Source organism: Schistocerca serialis, chromosome 9, assembly GCF_023864345.2.
Source record: "Schistocerca serialis cubense isolate TAMUIC-IGC-003099 chromosome 9, iqSchSeri2.2, whole genome shotgun sequence".
NCBI classification, from domain to species: domain Eukaryota; kingdom Metazoa; phylum Arthropoda; class Insecta; order Orthoptera; family Acrididae; genus Schistocerca; species Schistocerca serialis.
The window spans coordinates 261,532,025-261,557,263 of NC_064646.1; the positions used below are offsets into that span (position 1 = coordinate 261,532,025).

General features: G+C 44.8%; 1 pseudogene; it reads left to right on the top strand.

Annotated features, from left to right (window-relative positions):
• The first annotated feature begins 24,868 nt into the window (after positions 1-24,868).
• On the top strand, positions 24,869-24,986 carry LOC126420289 (5S ribosomal RNA; annotated as a pseudogene).
• Positions 24,987-25,239: the final 253 nt, after the last annotated feature.

The window sequence follows — 25,239 nt, forward strand, 5'->3', positions numbered from 1 at the left end:
GTTACTATACAACTACAAGGACGTTCAAAAAGTTTTGCACAGTCGTCTCTGATTTTTTATTTTTTGCAGGACGATAATGAAATTTTTTGTGAACATACTTGTAACATTTAACTACAAGTTGGTGTATAAAAGTATTTTCTTTTATTTACAGGTGTGCCATAATGGACGGTGAAGTAGATGTCAGGTTGCGACAACAGTCGGTGATGCAGTTCCTCTTCAAGACCAGTGATGACTCTGCCACGTCGATTCACAGGAAGTTGTTCCTTGTTTATGGGGAGGAGACGGTGGATAGCAGCAGTATCCAGCGGTAGTTGCAGAGGTTTAAAGAAGGTGATTTCTCTCTACTGGGCAATCCATGATGCGGTAGACCATCGACGCAGGGAGTGATGTGAATAAGGAGACCATTGATCTAATCATCCAAAATGACACAGGAGAAAATCAGGAAAATGGTTTGGAAAATTGTTCCTCATCCTCCCTACAGTCCGGACTTGGCTCAGTCTGATTTTTACCTCTTTGTTCGACTGAAGGCCCCCCTTCGCGGTAAGGCATTTGATAGTGAGAAAGACCTTATTTCCTGTGTCAAGCGATGGTGTAAAAGTCAATCCCCAGGATTTTACCAAAGTGCATTTACACCATGGAAAGAACGTTGAGCCAGATACGTCACAGCTGATAGAGGCTACCTTGAGTAGGCTCAATACACAACTAAATGTCTCAAGTAAGTTCACAAAAAATTTCATTCTCCCTCTGCAAAGAATAAAAAAAATATGGACGACTGTGCAAAACTTTTTGAACGCCTTTTGTTTTTTATTGTTATTATTAAATATTTTCCATGTAACGGAGAGTATTATACCTAGAGGATAGCGTACGTTGGAAAACGCGATGCGTTTTGATAGGTACTTCAGTATAGTGACTGAATTTAGACTCACACGAAGAAATGAGCACTAGAGACAGCCATAAGCGGTTTCCGCCATTTTCTACAGTTTTCGTTGTTGCTAGACCTGAGGCTTTGTTTTGCGCAGCATTTATAAATATTTCACGTTTTTTACATTTAAGTGCTGTGTAACATAACTGTTTAGAATACGTTGATAGTTGTTCCGTTACTGAGCTTTATGGTGAATAAAATGCCAGCTGTTTATATAACACGTGGAGAGTTAGGCCATACTTCGTCGGTTGAACACCATCTTGTACCTTCAAACAGAAGAATGTCTTTACCATGGAACATATGATACTCGCAAATGAACTGTTTCTTTAATATCTTAAGAATTTTAATTGCCTTGAAACTGAAAATTTCTGTTAGTTACCAACAGCCTCTATTCCAAAATTTACACTCTAAGAAGAAGAAGAAGAAGAAGAAGAAAAAAGACGCACCGTGAAGGAGTTGTGCGAACTGTCACAAATTTATATACAGGTATCGGAGAAAAATGCAAAATTGTAAATTTTGGCGGCCGATGTACATGTAACGCTGTAGCGCAATTTCACCCCTCAGCTGGCCAAGTCAGTAAGCAGATCACAATCCCGCCCGGTTAGCCGTTCGGTCTAACGCACTGCTTTCCGGGCGGGAAGGCGTGCCAGTCCCGGCACGAATCCGCCCGGCGGATCAGTGTCGAGGTCCGGTGTGCCGGCCAGTCTGTGGATGATTTTTAACGCGGTTTACCATCTGCCTCAGTGAAAGCGGGCTGGTTCCCCTTATTGCATCTCAGTTACACTACGTCGGCGATGGCTGCGCAAACACTTTCTCTGCATACGAGTACACCATCATTACTCTATTACTCTACCACGCAAACATTAGGGTTACACTGGTCGGTTGTGAGACAGACGTTCCCTGGAGGCGGGGGGGGGGGGGGGGGGGGGGAAGGGGGGGGGGGTGTCCACTGGGGGGTCGAACTGTACAATAATCCGGGGTTCGGTGTGGGGCAGCGACGGCGTGAGTGGACTGTTGTAGCCTCTTGTGGGGTTGTGAACCACTGAGGGCTACGGAAAGGACGAAGCTTCTCCGTCGTTTTTCTAGGTCCCCGTTTCCTTACAATACAAAACAAACAGAGGACATGCCGATACCAGGGCATAAAGTATTTGCGAATTTCATTCCATTGTATTCAGCTGGACAGTAGCTATACCTCGCTGACAAGCGCGTGAAGAATAGAAGCAGATATCAGCATTTCAAAATGGTTCAAATGGCGCTGAGCACTATGGGACTCAACTGCTGAGGTCATAAGTCCCCTACAAATTAGAACTACTTAAACCAAACTAACCTAAGGACAACACACACATCCATGCGCGAGGCAGGATTCGAACCTGCGACCGTAGCGGTGGCGCGGTTCCAGACTGTAGCGCCAGAACCGCTCGGCCACCAGCGGCCGGCCTATCAGCATTTGAGAGGGGACGTGTAGTGGTGCACGACGAAGCGGACTGGAATAATCGGCGAATCACTCGACATTTGAATAGGGCCGACGCAACTAAAAAATGGTTCAAATGGTTCTGAGCACTATGGGACTTAACTGCTGTGGTCATCAGTCCCCTAGAACTGAGAACTACTTAAACCTGACTAACCTAAGGACATCACACACATCCAAGCCCGATGCAGGATTGGAACCAGCGACCGTAGCAGTCGCGCAGTTCCGGACTGAAGCACCTAGAACCGCTCGGCCACCGCGGCCGGCTCCGATGCAACTGTTCGGCGATATTAGCAGGAATATGTGGAACATGGCCGTGAGACGTCCTGACTCCCTGCTAAGTCCACAGGACAGGACAGGTAGCTTAAGTTGTGGAAAGGGGCCAAAATAAGCAGCTGTCAGTTACACTCGAACATGAAACCTTTCATTTGATCAAACATTACAAGAACCAAGAATTATCTTAAAAAAAAACTCAGCTTTAATTGTGGAACTTAATTAGCGGCTGAATGCGCCATATAATCTCATGCCTTTAGCGCAAGACCACTTTAATTTAAAAACGGCTGAAAGCCAATAACTTAAAGCTCAACCAAAACCAGAAATTTAAGAGGCAAAGCTTTATCTTAAAACAGTTCCTTAATTAGGCTGAAAGCTCAAAGAATCTGACACTTTAAGAGCAAACAACTTAATTTCAAAATCGGCTGAAGTCCAACACTTAGACTCAATAACATTAATTATAAAAATGCCAAAGGCTTTACGTAAAACAGTTCTTAAATAAGGCTGAAGGCCCAACCATCTGACGCCTTAAGGGCAAAACAACCTTAATCTAAAAAATCGGCTAGAAGTTATACAAGTACAAGCAACAAGGACAAACAAGAAAAGGTAGTACTCCCGAGGGCGCTCAGAAGTTCTGAGGGTCGCCCTGGAATTCAAACACTAACGCTCGCTTAGGTGTGACAGGCAGTCGGCCCAACCATTGTCAATCCGACGACAACCCAACCGACAGACAGTCAACGGACCCGACCGTCAAGATAACCTCCACTACACGCGACCAGCACACAACAAGGAGTTCAATGGAACAACGTAGAAGGTATTGGCGCCGAAACCAACCATACATGGAGTGGTCAAACTACACACCATGCTAGACAGCGACAACATGACGAGGAAAATACACGTTAACGGCCACAAGGCAGAAGATTCCGTTGCTACACTTCAATTCAAATAACCAAGTACAGTTAAACTCCACCGGAGGGTGGTTAAAATTTGCCACCTTGAAAACACACGTTGTTACTCGTGGGAATATCCCAACAGCCGACAACGAACTCCAAACGACACAAATTTGAACAGTCGTGACTTGCTGGTAGATTAAGTCAAAACTCAACTTTCATGTCTATGATCGATGAGCCACAAACCTCGTAGCAATGGGAACAGCACCACACACTCCGACACCGCATAGAGGCCGCCAGCGGGCTCAGCCAAAATAGGCGCCACGGAGATTTCCTCGCTGCTCCGCGCCAACCGACCAACTGCCCGCACACAGCTCAGCCGGAAACTATAAGCGCTAGGCCAAAAATAGTCCAAGGTGCGAATATCGGTACATAACCCTGCTGGCACCCGCGGGAAGAGAGAGGATAACAGCATAATGGCGATGACCACGGGAGGCTAAACACAGAATAGCAACTAAGGTTTAATCCAACGCATAGCATGAGCCAGCCACAGCTCAGGCCGAACACAACGTCAAGAAGGACGCGGTCGATCTAGAGAGACAAAAAGTGAGGAACGAGCAATCGTCAGAGAGACACTCAGAGCCCCAGCTTCGTCATCATCATCGATCCGGGGTGCGACTGGTGCTTCAGTGCGCACGAGGACCATTAATAGGCGGCTCACAGAAAGGGGGCTTTGCACCGATTGTCGTTGACCTCTGTGCACCAACATGCCTGTTTGCAGTGGTATCTGGCACATTCGGCCTGTAATCTCAATAACCGGAATATAATCGTCTTCAGTGACGACATCCGCTCCGAACTGAGCCCCGATGAACAGCACCAGCGAAAACGTGCCTGGAGACTCCTTGGACAAAGTGACTTCGTTCGCCGTATGGCCCGACACCCTGTGTGAGGTGGTATTGCGACCACTGATTGGGGCAGCATTGTTCAAGACCTGTTGGCGGAGCTTTAGCTCTGCCTCTTCAACACTGGAGCTCCGACACGCTTTAGTGTGGCACATAGCATGTACTCGGCCATTGATCTATCCATTTCATTTGCAGCCCTGGATACCTCCCCTCCATTCAGTGGGTAGTTTGCGATAATTTGTGCAACAGCGATCGTTTTTCTGTTGCCTTATCTCTTATTCAGCGTCACTCACTTGAACGCCCCCCCCCCCCCCCTCCCATGGGGGCCTTGCTAAAGAGTCCCACGTTTCGGGCGTCCAATATTCCAGAGCTGATAAGTGTGTTCAATGTGTACGATGACGCTTCCCACAACAACCAAAGTAGCAGGCGGAAACCAAAGTTCGGCACTAAAAATGCAAAGAGTGTATTTCGTGCTGGGAGTTCAGGACCAGGGTTTTCCTGTATATCAGAAAATTGTTTTCGTTAACTACCTTTCAGAGGCTAAAACAGTAACTCGTGGACTCGACGCAAGCCAGTCGGACTGACTGGAAAAACAACCCTGCGAAAAGAGGCTTGAACAGCTGCCAAAAAGAATTATTTTTGAGGAGAATAATGTATCTGTCCTCAAAGAAGCTTTGACTGTGAGGAACTTAAGGTATTTGGAGGACTTTTTTTTACAACCTTCACTGTATCCAATAGATTTGACAGCCTCAGACTTGCCTCTGTTTTTGTAGTTTATGGACTGTAAACGTATCATCTTTAATGAAGTGTTTATAACAGCTGTACTCGCATATTTTGAAGAACCAGTAGAATCGTTGTTTAGTAGTCGAATCTGCTTATTTATTTATGCATCTATTTCTCTTGACAAGATTGGGGACTTCACGCCGTCTCTTATATCTAACCAGGAACTCTTAATTGAGTCAAAATTACAATTTTTCTGATATTACAAAAATTACTCAAGAAAATTAAGTTTTTTTGCAAATGTGGAAACATGTTCCGAGATACAACTTGGTCATGTATCTAGGAACAAATATTCTATTGAAATCTAAAAGCGTTGCTGTCGAGAAGATCTTGTCAATACTGTATTTAATAATGTGTTACATTATTACTTTATTACTTACCAATAGCTAGTAAGTGAAATCGCATTAAGCAGTAGTATTGTCAAAAACAGTTATAAGTTAAATATATGATAAGGGAAAAAAAAGATGCACCACAAAGGTATTATCTACATGAGACGGAAATCGGTATATATGATGTACATACACAGAAAAATAAATCATTACAGTTTCAGAAAAATTGAATGATTTAATCAAGAGAAAGAACTTCACAAGTTGAGCAAGTCAGCAATTCGTGGTTCACTTCTGGCTCTTATGAAAGGTGTTATTCGCTCTTTTATTGATTAACAGAGTTATTTGACGTCCTCCACAGTGATATGTGCCAAATTCTGTCAGACTGACAAATTAGATCGTCAAAAACCCGAGCTGGTTGGAGGACCCTGCCCATAATGCTTGAAATCTTTTCAAATGGGGAGAGATCCAGCGACTTTGCTGATCAAGCTAGGGTTTGGTAAGCACGAAGACAAGCAGTAGAAACTCTCACTATGTGCAAGCGGGTGTTATCTTCCTGACGTGTAAGTCCAGGATGGCTTGCCATGAAGGGCAACAAAACGGAGCGTAGAATATCGTCGCCGTACCGCTGCTTTGTAAGAATGCCGCGGATGACAACCAAAGGGGTCCTGCCCTGAAATGAAATAGCACCCCTAGACCATCACTACTGGCTGTCAGGCCGTACGGTGGACAAAGGCACGTTGTCCAAGTCCTCTCCAGGCACGTTCTCAGTGGTCATCGAGGCTCAGTTCGAAGCGGACGTCGTCACTGAAGACGATTATACCTGTTGTTGAGATTACAGGCCGAATGTGCCCGACACCACTGCAGATGGAGATGTTGGTGTACAGAGGTCAACGGCAATCGGTGCAAATGGGTGCCTTGAGCTGAGCCCCCTTTCTGTGAGCCGTCTATTAATGGTCCTCGTGGGCCCTGAAGTACCAGTTGCAAGTATGATTGACGATGGGCGCTAAATTCCCCAAGGAGAATGAAGTGAATAGGGAGCTGTCGAAGAAGGGCAAGAATAGCAGGAAGTGTAGAAGGCCGGTCTGGAGGGAGATAAAATTTCCATGTTATCTAAATCGATCCGAACGGCTACCCCTTCCAGTGGAATCTGAAGAAGAACTAAGGATGTCTGAGTGGATCAAAATACAGAAACCACCAGAGGCTCGCCATAGGCCAACTGGCTTGTGGCAGAAGGCTTGGAAACCACGAAGGGTTGGTGAATGAGTATCCACGAGATGAGATTCCTGCAATACAACACAAGCTACAGAGTAGAGAGAAAGAAGAGATGGCAGTTCCAGAAGGTGACGACAGTACCCATTACAGTTCCATTGGAGGAGAGTGGTATGAGATGGATGTTGAATGGGTCAGAATCGATCATTGTACAGAGTCAGTATCTGTCACTGATAAGGATGGAGTGGCTTCCATGAATGTAAGATCGGACCCTGATTGAGTGGGAGGGGACAACACCATCTGGGATGTTGGGAGGGGAGGGGGGACCCAGTTCCTCGATTTACACATCTTCTTCTTCTTTGGAGGGCTTGAGGAGAAGTAGTTGGGAACAGAGTAAGATCGAACAATATCCGGAACCAGAAAGAATGAGTGGGCATGAGACCACAGAGCATGGGTCCCACATCAGACTCCAGGTAACAAGCTGCTTGCCCTGGAAACACCAGAGAGGCGGGCCCCTATAAGGTTCCCTATTCCTTTTGGGTGTCAGAAAAGCGGGTTTATTCTATGGCTGAGGAGGAGGATCAGTTCAGTGAGGGGAGGGAACAGAAATTGCTTGGGAAGAGGGATGGGATGGAGGTAAGAAGAAAGGAGGAGGAGGGGGAGGAGGAGGAAAGGACTCAACAGAAGCGAAGATCGACATTAAAGATATTGGGTGGAGATGGTTGAATATCTCTCGGACCTGAATGACAGACGGTCAAGTGCTTTTAATTGCTGAATCTGGTGAGCGAGGAGAGTGTGAGCTGGAATGGTTTACGCACTTGGGCAGTGGAGTGCAAGAACTCCTCAAGTAGAGAGGGCGGCCGCAGTCGCCACAGATAGGATTCACATCACATTGTGGAGACATGTAGCAAAAACGAAGAAACACTGGAAATGGTGGTTGGGAAGTGGGATATAAGGCTTCACGCCGCATATGTAAATCATAACCCTACTTTTTTCAGGAGGACATTCTTCTCATATGCGAGAATCAAAACGTCAGTGTCAACGCAATTGTCTTTGGGACCTGTCTTGACTAGCCAGATGAAATGAATGTTGTGCCGTGACGGATTAGTTCCTCGTGAGATTGAAGGAGAAGATCCCTATGGATGATAATGCCCTGGGTCATATTTAAGGAATGATGAGGAGTGATGCTCACTGGGATGTCTCCTACATGTTCGCAAACAAAAATAGAGGCCGACTGACTGGCAGAAGAGGTTTTGATCAATAGGGAACAATATCACATCTTACTGAGTGAGTCTAGATCGCCAAACATATATTATTTGCGTTCGACAGAAAGGAGCTGCTTTTTAGCAGCGAAAGGCTCCTCATCTCACCGGCAACAAACCAAGAAATGTGGGCAGTGTTTTGCTCCAATCTGGCAGAACTGGCTCTACTCTCGGGAGGGGCTAGGGATGGGAAGACCGAGGAAGTAAGAGCTGGTGCAGACAGAGAACCGATCCTTTCTGATGAGGTGGCTGCAGTAGAGTGGCCAGAATCGTGGAGCGTAGCACACTTTATGTGCTGGTACCACTGGTCAGGGGCTCATTCTTGGGGCGCCATACAGCTGCAGGAAGGGCTGCCTGGGATAGGTCGTTGGTGAGAGCTCCGGTGCCTCAAAAATATCAGCAACCACTAATAGACTTAAACGAGTTGGTGACAGCTCAGTTATCAGAAGTGTGATCCCTGTGTTGTCAGGGGGCTCAGCAAGATGGGTCCATAACAGCTCCAGCGCACAGACTGGCTATCGTGTTGGTGACCTTGAAGGGGGTAGGTATACGGTGAGGAAGGGATGGAGGAAGGAGAGGGGAGAGGAACCCACGCTGGAGACGCTAGGGAGGGAGTTCTGCAAATAGTTCACACTACAGAAACAATTTAGAAAGGGAAGTCAAGCGTTAAGGGGCATCAGAAAAAGCCGGAAAAAAGGGGGAGTGCAAACATAAGACAGACAAGAGCGAAAAGGAATAGTGGAACCAAGGTAATAGCAAGGTTTTACCTAGAACAAATTCGGAATAAGTTCATAAACTCTAAAACTAACATCATAGCCAGAATCTAATTTGAGAATTTTACTGCCAAGGAACATTAATAATATCAAAAGAGGACATGCACTTAATTAACACCCGACGACCATATAAACAAGCTTTGCAACTGGTGGAGCTGCTTTACGATGTTCCTGCAAATTGGTGAAAATAAAAGGAGTCCATAGGTAACTATACAACAGGTTGCGGCGCCATAGTGACCAAGTGAAGCATTAGTTTGAAAATATTCTGAATGACCCTCTTCGACGGTGTTTCTTAGATGTACTAAGAGGTTCAAAGACACGTTATTAAACCAACCACATCTATACTGAATACCAACGCTAAATCTCTGGGACAGAAAACAACAGCAGTAACCCCTCAAATACACAATCAGAGTAAGCATAACCCAATGGGCAGTAGGCCAAAATAAACTATTGAAAATAAACAACAGATGGCTAATTCAACAAAATAACAAATGGCAAGTAACACGAATTTAATGCACTCAGCAGGCCAGCTGCCTTATCAAAATTAGATTCCTTTTATGAGTTGTTTTGCAAAACTGTTTGGTGAATCTCAAGTGAATTCGCCGATAAACAATTCATTAAATAATGGCTAAACGCGTTTAAACGCTAATGAACTTGGGTGTAAGCCAATTCACAAGCTTCGAAGCAGGCCAATATATAAAATCAAGTGGACGAGCAGTAAGGGCTAAGTAGTATTTAAATGAAAAGACAATAACTACTACAAACTATTTTCCTTAAAATGCAAAATAGTATGTAGTAGGCAATAAAATACAATAAGCCAAAAAAATGTCACACCCCCTAATTTCGTGTAGGGCCCCAGCGAGTACGCACAAGTGATGCAACACGACGTGGCATGGACATGCCTAATGTCTGAAGTAGTGCTGGAGGCAATTGACACCATGAATCCTGCAGGACTGTCCATAAATCCGTAAGAGTACGAGGGGGTGGAGAACAGCACGTTGCAAGGCATCCCAGATATGCTCAATAATTTTCGTGTCCGGGGAGTTTTATGGCCAGCGGAAGTGTTTAAACTGAGAGGCGTGTTCCTGGAACCACTCTAGCAATTCTGGACGTATGGGGTGTGACATTGTCCTGCTGGAATTGCCCAAGTCCGGCGGAATGCTCAATGGACATGAATAGATGCAGGTGATCACACAGGATGCCTACATACGTGTCACCTGTCAGAGTCGTATGTAGACTACCAGGGGTCCCTTGTCACTCATACTGCACACACCCCACACCATTATAGAGCCTCCACCAGCTTAAACGGTCCCCTCCTGACGTGCAGGGTCCATGGATTCGTGAGGTTGCGTCCAGACCTGTACACGTCCATCAGCTCGATACAATTTGAAACGAGACTCGTCCGAAAGGCAACATGTTTCCAGTCATCAACAGTCCAATGTCGGTGCTGACGGGCCCAGGCGAGGCGGAAAGCTTTGTGTCGTGCAGTCATCAAGAGTACACGAGTGGGTCTTCGGCTCCGAAAGCCCGTATCGATGATGTTTCTTTGAATGATCAGCACGCTGACACTTGTTGATGGCCCAGCATTGAAACCTGCAGCAATTTGCGGAAGGATTGCACTTCCGTCACTCGGAACGATTCTTTTCAGTCGTCGTTGGTCCCGTTCTTGCAGCGTGTTTTTCCGGCCGCAGCGATGTCGGAGATTTGACGTTTCACCGGATTCCTGATATTCACGGTACACTCGGTGAATGGTCGTACGAAAAATCCCTACTTCATCGCTACCTCGGAGGTGCTGTGTCCCATCGTCACGCGCCGACTACAACACGACATTCAACCTCACTTAAATGCTGATAACCTGGCATTGTAGCGCCAGTAACCGATCTAACAACTGCGCCGCTGACGCTGAAAAGACGAGCCTGTCCTTGGCTCGAGATGCTGCAGCTTGGACAAAAATTTGTCATTCTTGCGGTTCCAAGGGGGGAGATGGTTCAAATGGCTCTGAGCACTATGGGACTCAACTGCTGAGGTCATTAGTCCCCTAGAATTTAGAACCAGTTAAACCTAACTAACCTAAGGACATCACAAACATCCATGCCCGAGGCAGGATTCGAACCTGCGACCGTAGCGGTCTTGCGGTTCCAGACTGCAGCGCCTTTAACCGCACGGCCACTTCGACCGGCCCAAGGGGGGAGAGAATAGATCTTGCCATTCTTTTTGATTTGTCCTTGCTGGTGGACCCTGGAAAAGAGATAGACACACTTTGATGGGGGATTAGTAAAACTTAATCCCTCAGTAGGTCAGGCCAACGCGTGGTTGGCCTGTGATGAGGTTGCTGGCCCAGTCCACGGATGAGCCGGTTGCGGGAGTGGCCCGCCTTCTCGTAGAACTTCCTGGCGATGACGCGGAACCTGTCTCGGAGAGGCAGGATCCCGGGGTCCTTGTGGAGTTGGCGCGTCGAGTAGCGCCTCGGAAGATGCTTGGCAGTCTTCAGGGCGCGCTTCTGTATCCGCTGCAGGGTCACAATGTGAGCATCTGCTGCTTTCCCCCCGACCACGGCCGCATACTCTAACAGTGGGCGGACCAATGTTAGGTATAGCGTGATGCCGTGTTGCGGTGGCAATGATGACTGCGGGTTTAGCAGCGGATACAGGGTGCGAAGGCGTCCTATTGCTCTCCCTTTCACATCACGGATGTAATGCTTCCAGGTGAGCCTGCGGTCTAGGGTGACCGCTAGGTATTTCGCCGTCCCACTTCATGGGATAGGTTCTCCCAACAACTGCGCCAGACACTTGTTGTCTTATATAAGTGTTGCCGGCCGCAGCGCCATGTTCTACCTGTTTACGTATCTGTGTATTTGAATATGCTTGCCTATACTAGTTTCTTTGGCGCTTCATTGTATAAACGCCTTAGAGAGAACTGGATAGCGTGAGATTAAACAAAATTACAGAAAGAAATTCACAGCGTGAAAGTAAGTAAAACGCCGTAAAGACACTGCAAACTGCTCGCGCGGTTCTGTTGTGTGGCGAGTACACAACAAATTTGGTGCACATTTGCTACAATTTACGAAAGCGTGCATTACGTGAATAACACCAACGGACGCCCCTGGCCCACAATACCTGACCGCAGCAAAGACACAAATATCAACAGGGCGCGGAAGGATCCAGGACGCACAGTGTTAATGCTTGTTATCAAAGAACCTCACTATCATTCACAATACGGGCAGGCAACGGTTCCTCCGGTCAGACTTATTTCCTTCAACTGTCGAGCAGCTGTCGGTTCAATTCCCAACCGGCATGATAACACCGAAAGCACTCCACAGACGAGGCTGCAGCTTCCCATAACGTTCAGCCAAAATGAGGAGGACCTCTCACGTACCTGCTAAACAACGACCTCCAACTCAAATGGTTCAAATGGCTCTGAGCACTATGCGACTTAACTTCTGAGGTCATCAGTCGCCTAGAACTTGGAACTAATTAAACCTAAGGACATCACACACATCCATGCCCGAGGCAGGATTCGAATCTGCGACCGTAGCGGTCGCTCGGTTCCAGACTGTAGCGCCTAGAACCGCATGGCCACTCCAGCCGGCGACCTCCAACTCACCTGCTCATCTGCTGCCAGTGTGTCGCCTCATCATTGCAAGCCGAATATGGGCACGTATCTCGTCTACGGCTGTTCAGCACGCACTATAGGGGCCCAGCGTCCTTTGGTCTCCTAACAACGGGCCAGAGGCAAACCTAAAGCAAATACGATCGATACCATTAAAAATATCATGCGAGCACGGCATATCTATATCAGATAAAGAAAACCGTTTTCAGCAAATGGCAAGATAAATCAAAAAGTTTTATTTTTTATTTTTCAGGTACCACATATTTGACTAAAAACGTGGCCGCCCCAGAAGGAAACTGAGAGTGTATCCTCGTTCGTAGAGACGAGCTGAGGTATCCAAGCACAACAAAACTTTCGATACGGTATGGATGGGATCAATTCACCCAAATATGTAGGAATAATTACTCGTCATAAACACACCAAACCAAACATTAGTCACTCGTTAACAGAGCACACTGGTCAAACTGGAGCACTGCAGATTGTGTAGAACCGGTACCAGGCAGTCAAGTAACCCTCCATCACTGTCGTGGTGTGTATGGTTTGTATCGACAAGTCCCTTGTTCGGAATCAGAGTAGTAAGATGAGTCGACGGGCAGACATTAAAGAACGGCAGAAAGGAGCTATCGTGGTTGGACGTGCCCATTACCATACCGTGAATGAAACTCCCCGATTTCCTGGTCTATTGGTCTATCAATGTGGACTGTCCAACGGAACGGTGTACAACTCACAGCCATGTAACACGCATAGTAACAGAAGTCGTAAGAAGACCCTACCTATGCAAGTAACTACTGCTATTCCCGACGAATATTGCGAGGGAACTTCATGCAATGAACATTTGGAGTCGGTATTTCGTAAAGGGTCATTGCTCACAGGACACATAATGCCGCACGTCTTTACTGGGTCAAACAACACAGAAACTTGACAATAACTAGAGGAAAAATTTAACGTGTGGAGACGGATGCTTGCTGGCTTCTTCGACACAGTCCTCCCACATTCTCCCAGGGCTATGAGCTGGCCGTAATCGGTAAGAAGTAATCAACAGCAAGTATTGTCGACTGACAGCGACCACTGTACTTTGTATCTCACTATAACGGGTTGAATGCCCGAATGAATCCTGTTTTTCGAGCATCCTTCCGGTGCTCTCAACCGTCGTTGCCTTAAGCTTATAATGCTGCCACTCCTTCTGAAATTATAAGCGAAGGTTCATAGCCATAAGACTATAAACCTGGTTACTGCCCTGAAATATATTTCTACACACTAAATATGATCATAATAACGCAGTCTGATTTCAAATGTTAAGTTTCGGAGATGCCAAAAGCGCAGCGACAGGCAGGCGTGGAAGGGGGGGAGGGGAAGAGAGTGTGTGGGTAGTTGGGGGAAAGGGGAGGGGGCTTACTCGAAAGTAACATAGCTGACATTTGAACTAGAATATTGACTGCAAGCATCATACTATACCTCGATAAAGTGTGTTAAAACTGTGCTTCACGGGCTCCATTTGTCCACGCCAAATGTGTTTGTCACATGTTCCCTAAGCAACGTAATACCCGAAAAAGGAGGGCTTGTGTTTTGGAATCTACGATTTACGATGATACCATCATTGCCACCGTATATCTCGAAGAATCGCATTTGTGACGCCCTAACTGAACCGATGGAAAGTTCTTACAGAAGGAAAATGCAGGTAATGTTAACGTACGTAGCGTAGCCACTGAACAAATTGCAATACGCAGGTTTTGTATGAAGCACTCCTTAAATACCCAAAAATGGAGTAAGGCAGAGGTTCGAGTCCTCCCTCGGGCATGGGTGTGTGTGTTTGTCCTTAGGATAATTTAGGTTAAGTAGTGTGTAAGCTTAGGGACTGATGACCTTAGCAGTTAAGTCCAATAAGATTTCACACACATTTTTTTGGAGTAAGGCACTCTTGGGGATTTTGCGAATAAAGGAAATAGGTAACGAATTCACAAAGACCAAAGGTTTGATAGATCCAGTGCAATCTACGAATAGTAAGACATACAAAATATACCGTCATTAACCAACACAAGAATCAGATTAGAGCATTTAACATCCCCTCCGAAGATCATAGTGGAAGTATAATTAAAAATAATTTACACACTTCCACAAAATAACCTTGCCAATGGGAGAATCTGCTTGTAAGTCACTCGAGTTTATGGAAGGTTAACTCAGGGACGAATACCGGTCACCAAATGTTTTGATGAGACCAGAACCGAGAACAAAGGCGTAACAAATATTATATTTTCTACTAAAGTCCGAATGCAAATTGCAACGCGAAAAGGAGACGATTTCACACAACCCCAATAGCTTCGTGATTTGCAGTCACGTAAATACAACCCGGATACTCGCAGCTTGTTGCAATCACACCATTATGCTAGTTGAATGCAGAATACAGAAGGGAAAAGTCTAAATGAAGTGTGATAGGAGCGTTCTTATTCCCTGTACATATATAAATGATCCGATGGATAGGGTAAACGGCAATTTATGGCTGTTTACTGATGACGTTACGGTGTACGGGAAGTTGGCGCCGTTGAGTGACTAGGACGATACAAGATGACGTAGACACAATTTCTAATTGGTGTTATGAGTGGTAGCTTGCTGTAAATGTAGAAAAATGTAGATTAATCCAGATGACAAGGAAAAACACTCCTGTAACATTCGAATACAGTATTAATAGGGTGCTGCTTCAAACAGTCACATCGATTAAATACCTAGGCGGAACGAAATGAAATGGAATGAGCACATCAGGCTGGTAGTTGGGAAGGTTAATGCTCCAATTCGTTTTATTCTGACCATTCTGGAAAAGTGTAGCTCATCTATTATAAAGAAGAAGGCAAACAGAACGCTAGTGCGACCGTTTCTTGAGTACTGTTCGATTGTTTTGGACCCCCGCCAAATCGGTTTAAAGGAACACGTCGAAACAATTCAGAGGCGAGCTGCAAGATTTGTTGCCGATAGGTTCGAACAACACGTGTTACGGAGATGCTTAGTGGAAACGAATGGAAATCCCTGTAGGTAAGACGTGGCTGTTTTCGCGAGGCACTATTGCGGTAATTCAGAGAGGCGCCATTTGAGACCGACTGCAGAATGATTCTACTGCCGCCAACGTACATTTTGCGTAAGAATCACGAAGATAAGCTGCGAGTAATTAGGGCTCGTACAGAGACTATTAGACAGTTTCCTTCTTTTCCTATATTTGCCAGTGGAACAGGAGAGGAAATGACTAATGGTGGTAAGTGGTACCCTCCGCACATGCACAGCACAGTAGCTTTCGAAGTACACCGAAGAGCCAAAGAAACTGGTACACCTGCCTAATATCGTGTAGGGCCCCTGCGAGCACGCACACGACGCGGCATGGACTCGACTAATGTCTGATGTAGAGCTGAAGGGAACTGGCACCACGAATCCTGCAGGGCTGTCCATAAATCCGTAAGAGTACGAGAGGGTGGGTATCTCTTCTGAACAGCACGTTGCAAAGCATCCCAGACACGCTCAATAATGTTCATGCCTGAGGAGTCTGGTGGCCAGCGGAAATGTTTAAAAACATAAGAGTGTTCCTGGAGCCACCCTGCAGCAATTCTGGACGTGTGGGGTGTTGCATTGTCCTACTGGAATTGTCCAAGTCCGTCGGAATTCACAATGGACATGAATGGATGCAGGTGATCAAACAGGATGCTTAGGTACGTGTCACCCGTCAGAATCGTATCTAGACGTATCAGGGGTCCATTATCACTCCAACTGCACACGCCCTCCACCATTAGAGAGCCTCCACCATCTTGAACAGTCCCCTGCTGACATGCAGTGTCCAGGGTCTCATGAGGTTGTCTCATACCCGTAGACGTCAATCTCCTCGATGCAATTTGAAACGAGACTCGTCCGACAAGGCAACATGTTCTCAGTCATCAACAGTCCAATGTCTGTGCTGATTAGTCCAGGTGAGGTGTAAAGTTTTGTGTTGTGCAGTCATAAAGGGTACGCGAGAGGGGCTTCGGCTCCGAGAGCCCATATCGATGATGTTTCTTCGAATGGTTCGCACGCTGACAGTTGTTGATGGTCCAGCACTGAAACCTGCAGCTGTTTGCGGATGGGATGCCCTTGTGTCATCCTGAACGATTCTCTTCAGTCGTCGTTTGTCTCGTTCTTGCAGGATCTTTTTCCGGCCTCAGCGATGTCGGAGATTTGATGTTTCAACGGATTCCTGATATTCACAGTACACTCGCGAAATGGTCGTACGGGAAACTCGTACTTCATCGCTACCTCGGAGCTGCTGTGTCCCATGGCTCGTGCGCCGACTGTAAGACCACGTTCAAACTCACTTAAATCTTGATAACCCACCATTGCAGCACCAGTAACCGATCTAACAACTGCGCCAGACGCTTGTCTTATATAGGCGTTGTCGACCGCAGCGCCGAATTCTGCCTCTTTACATATCTCTGTATTTGAAAATGCACGCCTATACCAGTTTTTTTGGCGCATAGTGTATGTACGTACATGTAGAAATCACTTCTGCTCGATGCGCTGGCCAGGAGGAAAGCGCTTTGTACGTCCAGCCGGAAGAGGTGCGCCGAGAGCTCTGGTTGGCTGGCAACGGTCAAAGCTCTTGCGTTTCCACAAGGAATGCCTGTCCTTTCCTGTCTGCAGAGGTGTACCTCCCCTCCGAACAGAGTCGGCTAGTGACATCGTCTGTGAGTTGAGAAGTTGCATACTTGTGGCGCGCGGGTGCGCGATTTATGAAGAAAGCTCTCGCGCGCGACCAAGCGGTCGCCTTTTAAAGCGACAGTGTAAGCACGATGCAAGCTGGAAATGACCCTTATAGACACTTAACGCAGACTTGAAAGTGTACAGACGCTGCGTTGTCCTGCTCGCGACTGGAGGAGGTACGGCACGGTCTGCTGAACTGCACTACAAGGAAACTGCATCTACTCGTTATCACCGATTTCGTCCAAACGTACGGCATGTGGTGGGCTTGTCCAGAAATGAATGTCACACTTGTGGAAGCTCCAGACGGTCAAGCATTAAAAAAATGAAAAATTGCGTTTCTGGTGAGGGTCAGGCGCGGCTTGAGCCGTGTGCTCGTAGACTATATTAAAATAATTTCGAGACAGTGGCTGCAGCAGCGGAAAGAGAAGAGAGTGATAATCCAAGGGTCGTGGGGTCGAGTCGCTGTGTAAAATCTTGTTTCCATTCCTTTTTTTATCTGCAGTTCTTACGTTACTTACACTACAAGTAAACCGAAAAAATGTTCAGTATGTTGCATTTATTAATATTTTCAGAACGGTCTTGAAGAGGAAACGCAATGGAAAATTTGCAATTGCAAATAAATTTCCAAGAAGAGAGGTTAGGGCGTGCACGAGAACTTTATACGTAAAATTAGACGCTTTTGTTATTTTAGAGTTTACGGTTGCGGAATGGCATTCACTGTAAAAACAGGGGTAGCTGTAGTTATTACGGCACCTCGCACACGTTATAAAATTCGCATTTTTACAATTAAATAGTAGTTTTAAAGTTTCTATAGAAAAAAACATCTTGGTTTATAATCATAAAAGGTTCTCACTCATCGCACAGTTTGGCAGAAAACCACATGTAACTCATAATTTTGCCAAATAACGGGATAGATAGTTGATGCTGTACAATGGAGTGTGTTTCGAAGCAGTCCTTTTGGGTTGCTATTTCTTTTTCTCTCTCGATGAGATAAGAGCACTTTTGAGGCTTTTTGATTAAATTCTTTACCTGACGACAGAAACAGACATCGCAGGGTTGGACTAACGGAGTGCATTTGAGGGGAGACATTTTAATACTGCATATCGCACTCATTCTCATCTTGGAGAACCTCATTGCTTGATTGTGGATTTGTTTAGCCCCCCCCCCCCCCAAGAGTCAACTGACAGAATACATTTGTTCTCCTGTACCTAGGGCTTTATTTTCAATCTCAAATTTTCCTTTGCCATTCCATTTCGTGCCTTTTACGAAAATGCTAATAGATACAATAAATAGAGTATTGTTTCGATTTATTTGCATTTTTAATAACATAGAACTGAAAGCAAAAATGTGGTTCCGTGTAGAAGCTTTACGTAAGTGGCTCATGTCTCGACCGAACCGAGCCCAAAACGCTATTTTTTTCAAACACTTTGTTATATGGAGCTTGCACTTCTGTCATTTTTGTTTCTGGGCAAGCCCTGCGTATACCATAAATATGGGCGAAATCGGTGATGACGCGTAGGCTCGGTGCCCTTGTGAGAATAAAAGTTTACTGCTATCTCCATTACACAGGCAAACATACGCAGCAATTTCCTGTTGTCAAAAGAGTATTGAAAACCCAGTTCACGCTGAAAAAGTAAACAAATAAATGAAAATATTTCTCTACAAATCATGAGGTTGGAGAAAAACTGTTTTTGAGCAGCTGTATTAATCTTTCGAGAGTTCCCATCACTGTTGTAATTCACTGGTAAGCCATTACACTGACAGTTAGCGATTACAGGGTGTGGCAGAAGAACGGGTCGTGCTAATTAGTCTCTAAAAGCGGAATGATATTATTGGCAACACTCAATATGTGTAATTTGTGTCAAGTAGGTACGCCATTTGCTGAAATGGAGCACTAGAGTGGGGCTGAACGTGCTGTGGCTGTGAAGGACTTTTACAGAAACGCTGACCGTGTTGTTGCTGCTAGGCGGGAATATCGGCGCCATTTCAAACTTACAAGGGGAGGCTACGACGTTTGGGACGCGGATTTACTGGAAACTTCGTACACTCGTAGTACTCCATGAGGACAACAAAATGTGTAAGCAGTAGCGCGTACTTCTCAAGCGTTACGGTAAAAATCGCAAGATAATTTCGGTTGTGGAATATCTGTGCGTGGCCATTTTAACCATGAAGCGGGTGCAGCCGGATAAATGAACAAGGTGAACGGGTGTCATCGGACGTCCGTCCTGACAAAATTCAGTGAACAATACAGAACAAAATGCATTTTCTTAAAAAGTATTTGGCGTTCAAGTCGCTGGATCGAGATCCGTTCGTTAGTTTCTTTTTATTTTCAACACAGTGATTTTCTTTACTATTTATGTTACAGTTGATATAATGGGAAAAATACGTGTAATCGGATGAACTTTTATTAAATTTACAGTGTTATTTGGCAGTCTGCTAATTTTTATTATCACAAATATTGTAATATTCATAACTATTGACTAGTAAACGACCAAACGCATAAAGTCATCCTGAAACTGTATGCTTGTCCGTGTCTTCAAAACTGTTCGTATTTAATCGAAAGAGAACGAGAAATTGCTTCTCGGAAGACGCTATTAAAATACACTCGATACTGCAAAACCAATTATCAGCGCCGATTTTTAAGGAAATGCTGCGTTATGCATGGTTTGCTTCCAAACTAACGTCTGAAAGAGAGGTTTCTGAAAATGTTAACGAGGTCTGTTTTTCCATGGAAAACGTCAAAAGACCTTGCGTATGCGGAAACATAGCATTTATTCAACGCAGCTGGTGCCGTTTAACTTTATGTTTTCCATGTTTTTACGAAAAATACCATCCTGCAACTTGTACTTGTAATGTCGAAAGTGACGATTAAATGTACGTCTTGTCTGTGCCGGTCAAAACGTGGAGGTGACAAGTCGTTTCGGGCTCCTTCCACGTATAAGGGATTTCTCAAATCACGGACAAGCATACATTTTCAGTATGACTTTATGCGTTTGGTCGTTTATTAGTCGATAGTTATGAATATTACATTATTTGTGATAATAAAAATTAGTAGACTGCCAAATAACATTGTAAATTTAATAATCCGTTCGCTCAGTTCTTTTTATTAGAAAGGGAAGCTAACGCTCTGACCGAACACCGTGCCGGAACCATTCGGCTGCAGCCGCTTCATGGTTAAAATGGCCACGCATATATATATATATATATATATATATATATATATATATATATATATATATATATATATATATATTCGACAACCGACATTATCTTGCGATTTTCTCAATAACGCTTGAGAAGTACGCGCTACTGCTTACACATTTTGTTGTCCTCATGGAATACTACGAGTGTACGAAGTTTACAGTAAATCCGCGTTCCAAACGTCGTGGCCTCCCCCTTGTTAGACGGAATGATTATGTACCATCCGCACATGCAATCAGATTATGGGTGAAAAACTTTGAAGCAACAGGACATTCTCTTATGGTGAATTTGTCAGGAAGGTTCAGAAATTGTCGCTCACTGGATCGAATAGAGGAGGTGCAAAACGCTGTAACCAACAGTCCCAAGCGTTCTGTGATACAAATTGCGGCAGTAGTGAGAATGTCCAGTCGTAGTGAGCACAAAATTTTACGAAATGATTTATAGTTGCAGCCGTATAACACACAGGTTGTGTAACAGTTACACGAAAGTGATCATGAAAAGCGAGTGATTCGGTCTGTTGAACTGTTGACTAAAATTAGTAACAGTGAACACTTCTTAAATTTGCCGTTACTGGTGCGAGGATAATACTCACAAACTCCATCATCGCACCTTACACAGCCAGAAACTCTGAGTGTGGTGCGCTGTCTCTTCAATGTGCATAATGGGCCCTTTTTTTGAGGCTGAACATGGAAGAGCAACCTCAGTCACATCTCAGCTGTGTGCTGCTATGGTTGACACATTCCTAGAACCTGAACTTTAACGATTTCCTACAAATGATGCTCAAATTTCAATGGCAGCAGCTGCCAGAGTGTTTGGTAACAACACCATTTCATGGAATGGGGACATTTCGTGGCCTCCCAGATCACCATGCGTATCGGTCTATGATTGCTTTCTTTGGTGGTTCCTGATACACAGGGTGTATGCTAGACGTCTGCACACAACTGCGGAAGTAAAAGACACCAATCGTGTAGAAATCAGGATTATTCGTAGACAGATGTTTGATGGCGCCGTGAACGATTTACAGCCTTTCTATATACTACAGCATCATCCGTAAAAAGCCTCAGTGAACTTCCGTTGTTATCAACAAGGTCATTTATATATATTGTGAATAGCATCGGTCCTACGACACTCCCCTGCGGCGCACCTGAAATCACTCTTACTTCGGAAGACTTCTCTCCATTGAGAATGACAGGCTGCGTTCTGTTATCTAGGAACTCTTCAATCCAATCACACAATTGGTCTGATAGTCCATATGCTCTTACTTTGTTCATTAAACGACTGTGGGGAAGTGTACCAAACGCCTTGCGGAAGTCAAGAAATACGGCATCTACCTAGGAACCCGTGTCTATGGCCCACTGCGTCTCGTGGACGAATAGCGCGAGCTGGGTTTCACACGATCGTCTTTTTCGAAACCCATGCTGATTCCTACAGAGTAGATTTCTAGTCTCCAGAAAAGTCATTATAATCGAACGTAATACGTGTTCCAAAATTCTACAACTGATCGACGTTAGAGATATAGGTCTACATTCTGCACATCTGTTCGACGTCCCTTCTTGAAAACGGGGATGACCTGTGCCCTTTTCCAATCTTTTGGAACGCTACGCTATTGTAGAGACCTACGGTACATCGCTGCAAGAAGGGGGCAAGTTCCTTCGCGTACTCTGGGTAAAATGCAACTGGTATCCCATCAGGCCCAGCGGCCTTTCCTCTTTTGAGCGATTTTAATTGTTTCTCTTCTGACTGCTTCACGCAAACGGCGCACAACTTCCAGGTAGTATTCCTTAATGACCGTACGACTCTGAAGAATTCTCCAATTGTAATCGAAGAAATCAGCGTGAAGAACTTTCACATGTGGTCGAACTTGTCGAATTTCTTTGGTCTTGACTCTTCAGGCAGTTTCCATTGGAATGATTGGGCCTTGGTTTCGACGTCATACCCGTATGCCAATGTTTCTTCACCTGTTATAACTTCGTTAAGCAGTTATGGATCCTTTTCAACTTCATTCAGCGATTTCTGAGTGATGTATATGCGACGTCATTTTTGGTCGAAAGTCAACAATTTCGGAAGAGAGTTTGCTGCCATACGCTTTTTATGCCCAAAACACCCGAAAAAATTGCTTGGCGTGGGCCGAGGGATATGCCGACATCATCAGCAATCTCTCTTATAGTGTTTGGCGATTTTCCACAACTATATATTTCTTTTTTGGCTTCTTCTGCAATATCGTAAGTAATTGATGTGTTAGGGCGTCCAGGGCGGTCGTCGCTTTGATCGTTTTCTCGACCCTCTTTGAAACATTTATACCACTCATAAACTCTTGTCTTACTCGCAGCAGATACACCAAAAGCCACAGTCAACATGTCGAATGCGGTGCTGCGCTTTATCTCATTTTTCAAGCAAAACTTAATGAAGATTCTTTGATCCCTCTTTTTCGAAATTAAAAACTCGCCGAACACTTTAAAACAGGTATAACCTTGTGAGATGGCTATTTTTCGATGATCCTATTGGATGTGTTGATATTTGTAAAGGAAAATGATATATTTGAAGTACTGTGGTCAGAGAAACAGTTGTTAGGCAACAGTATCTGTGTCTGCGATGGCAGCACCGTGGAGTCGTAGAATCTTTGACAGGCAGTAGTGGATAGCTGCGGTATGCAGCAGGCAAATTTTTTTCGTTGAGTGTACAGTGTAATGCATGGATGCATTTTTGGAACTATGTGAGTTGCAGATTTATTATAATTTATGTCTCAGAACAATGGTTGGATAGCATACTGACATAAAAAAGTTTTGAAGTGATAACGACGTATTATTTGATGAGATAAAAAATTTATTTTTATTTTTTTAGTCTTGTGTTGTTGGTCCATTTTACCCTCGTCGTAGTCGAGTTTTTGATAATTATTCTGTCGATTGATTTTCTGAGTTAATTTGCTGTACCATGGAAGTTATTAGATTAAAATAATTTTCATATTAAAGTCTATAATTGATTTCTTCCCAAATTACTTCCTAACTGAAATTTTGGAATTTAGAGGTCGAGTCATATATTTCGTTGACATTATGTGTCAAACTTATGGATTCAATTACCCTAGACCAACATTAGTTAGTCCTTTTAGTAGTATTTCTTTAGCTGTTGCAAAGTCTTTCTGTGTTACTGTTTCTGCGTTTTCATTTTATAGGTGAGGTTCATAATACTGGATTGTTTTGTTTCCTGTGCGCAATGTAGGTTCTGTCAGTTTCTTTATTTTGCCAGGGCCATAAGTCAGTGTAGACATTTTCGTGTGTTTCAGGGTACATTCTTATATAGGTCGACATTACAGTTTTTTAAAACAGTTACTTTTTTTCTAACAGTTCGCATTGACCCAGTCTACTTTGATTTGCTGATTTAATTTGCTTATAAGATCAGTTTTCACACACACAAGGTTCTTTTCAGTTTCTTGAGAGTGATGTGGCTTTGAGCTCAGTAGGACATTTAGGTTGTCAGTTCACATTCCCAGATTTGTATTTAAGATAACACACACCCAAGTGAAGCCTACTCATTTACAACCCTTTCGACTGTCAACAATAAACTAAATATTCAAAACAGCTGAAAATGCAAACATACATCAAGACCATGTGTACGACCAAGATAAAAAATTGAAAATTAGGTGGTTCATACATCTGATTCATTAAAAAATTCCCGTTGCATTTCGATCAACAACTCGTATGTGTGAAGCTAGTGCTAAGTATTTATTTCAGTGGCTATTTTTCATCACATTACGTCCAAACAAATATAGATGTCCTAAATTTGAGTAACTTACAAATCTTCGATAAAAACTTTGTTGGCCAGTGCTGTCCCACAGCATGAGCGGCGCGGTCAACTCGGCGCGGGCCCTCAGGGTGTCACAAGCGGTTGTGGCAGCTACAACACAGCCGCAGGTGCCCCTTTAAGGCTGTGTTCACAGTGACACCAACAACGGTCGCCAGAGGTCGCCCGATGATATCGACCGACAGTGGTCACAGTGAGGCTGATCTCCTTCGTCAGTTTCTGGCACGGTCAAAGAGGTTAGGTTAGGCTAGGATGTATTCTGTGTATTATGAAGTAGGTTAGATTTTAACCTCTTACGGGGGGGGGTGTTGGATAATACGGCGACTCCTCTGTGCTTGGATAAGAGTGCTGCATAGCAGCTTCAGTTGTTAAAGAGACTGCCGAATGCATGTGAATGGCTTTTCTCTCTCGTAAAGAACGTGGCGAATACTATACACACTGTCCTCAGTTATCGGAATAATCAGACAAGTTTTACGAATATATGAGACGACGGCGGAAACGTTCTTTTACATGCTCGAGATACTTCGTTGTGACCTTGAAAAGCAAGTTATAAACACTTTGTTTCGCTGTATTTATTTAAAGTTGTGCAGACGTACATCAATTAACCACAAATGGCTGCAATTTGACACACGAGTGAAAGACAAGCACAAAGTGTAGCATAAGATACTCTGAATACCTAAAGCGCTTCAAAGTGGAAATACGTACTGTACACTACATTTGGAAACCACTTCATATTAAGAGAGGGAACGGCCTTGCCGCAGTGGATACACCGGTTCCCGTCAGATCACCGAAGTTAAGCGCTGTCGGGCGTTGTCAACACTTGGATGGGTGACCATCCGGGCCGCCATACGCTGTTTCCATTTTTCGGGGTGCACTCAGCCTTGTGATGTCAACTGAGGACCTACTCGACCGAATAGTAGCGGCTCCTGTCAAAGAAAACCATCATAACGACCGGGAGTGTGGTGTGCTGACCACACGCCCCTTCTATCGGCATCCTCAGCTGAGGATCACACGGCGGTCGGACGGTCCCGATGAGCCACTTGTGGCCTGAAGACGGAGTGCTGCTGCTGCTCATATTGACAGAATCGCTACCCTACTGGCATAAAACGCCAG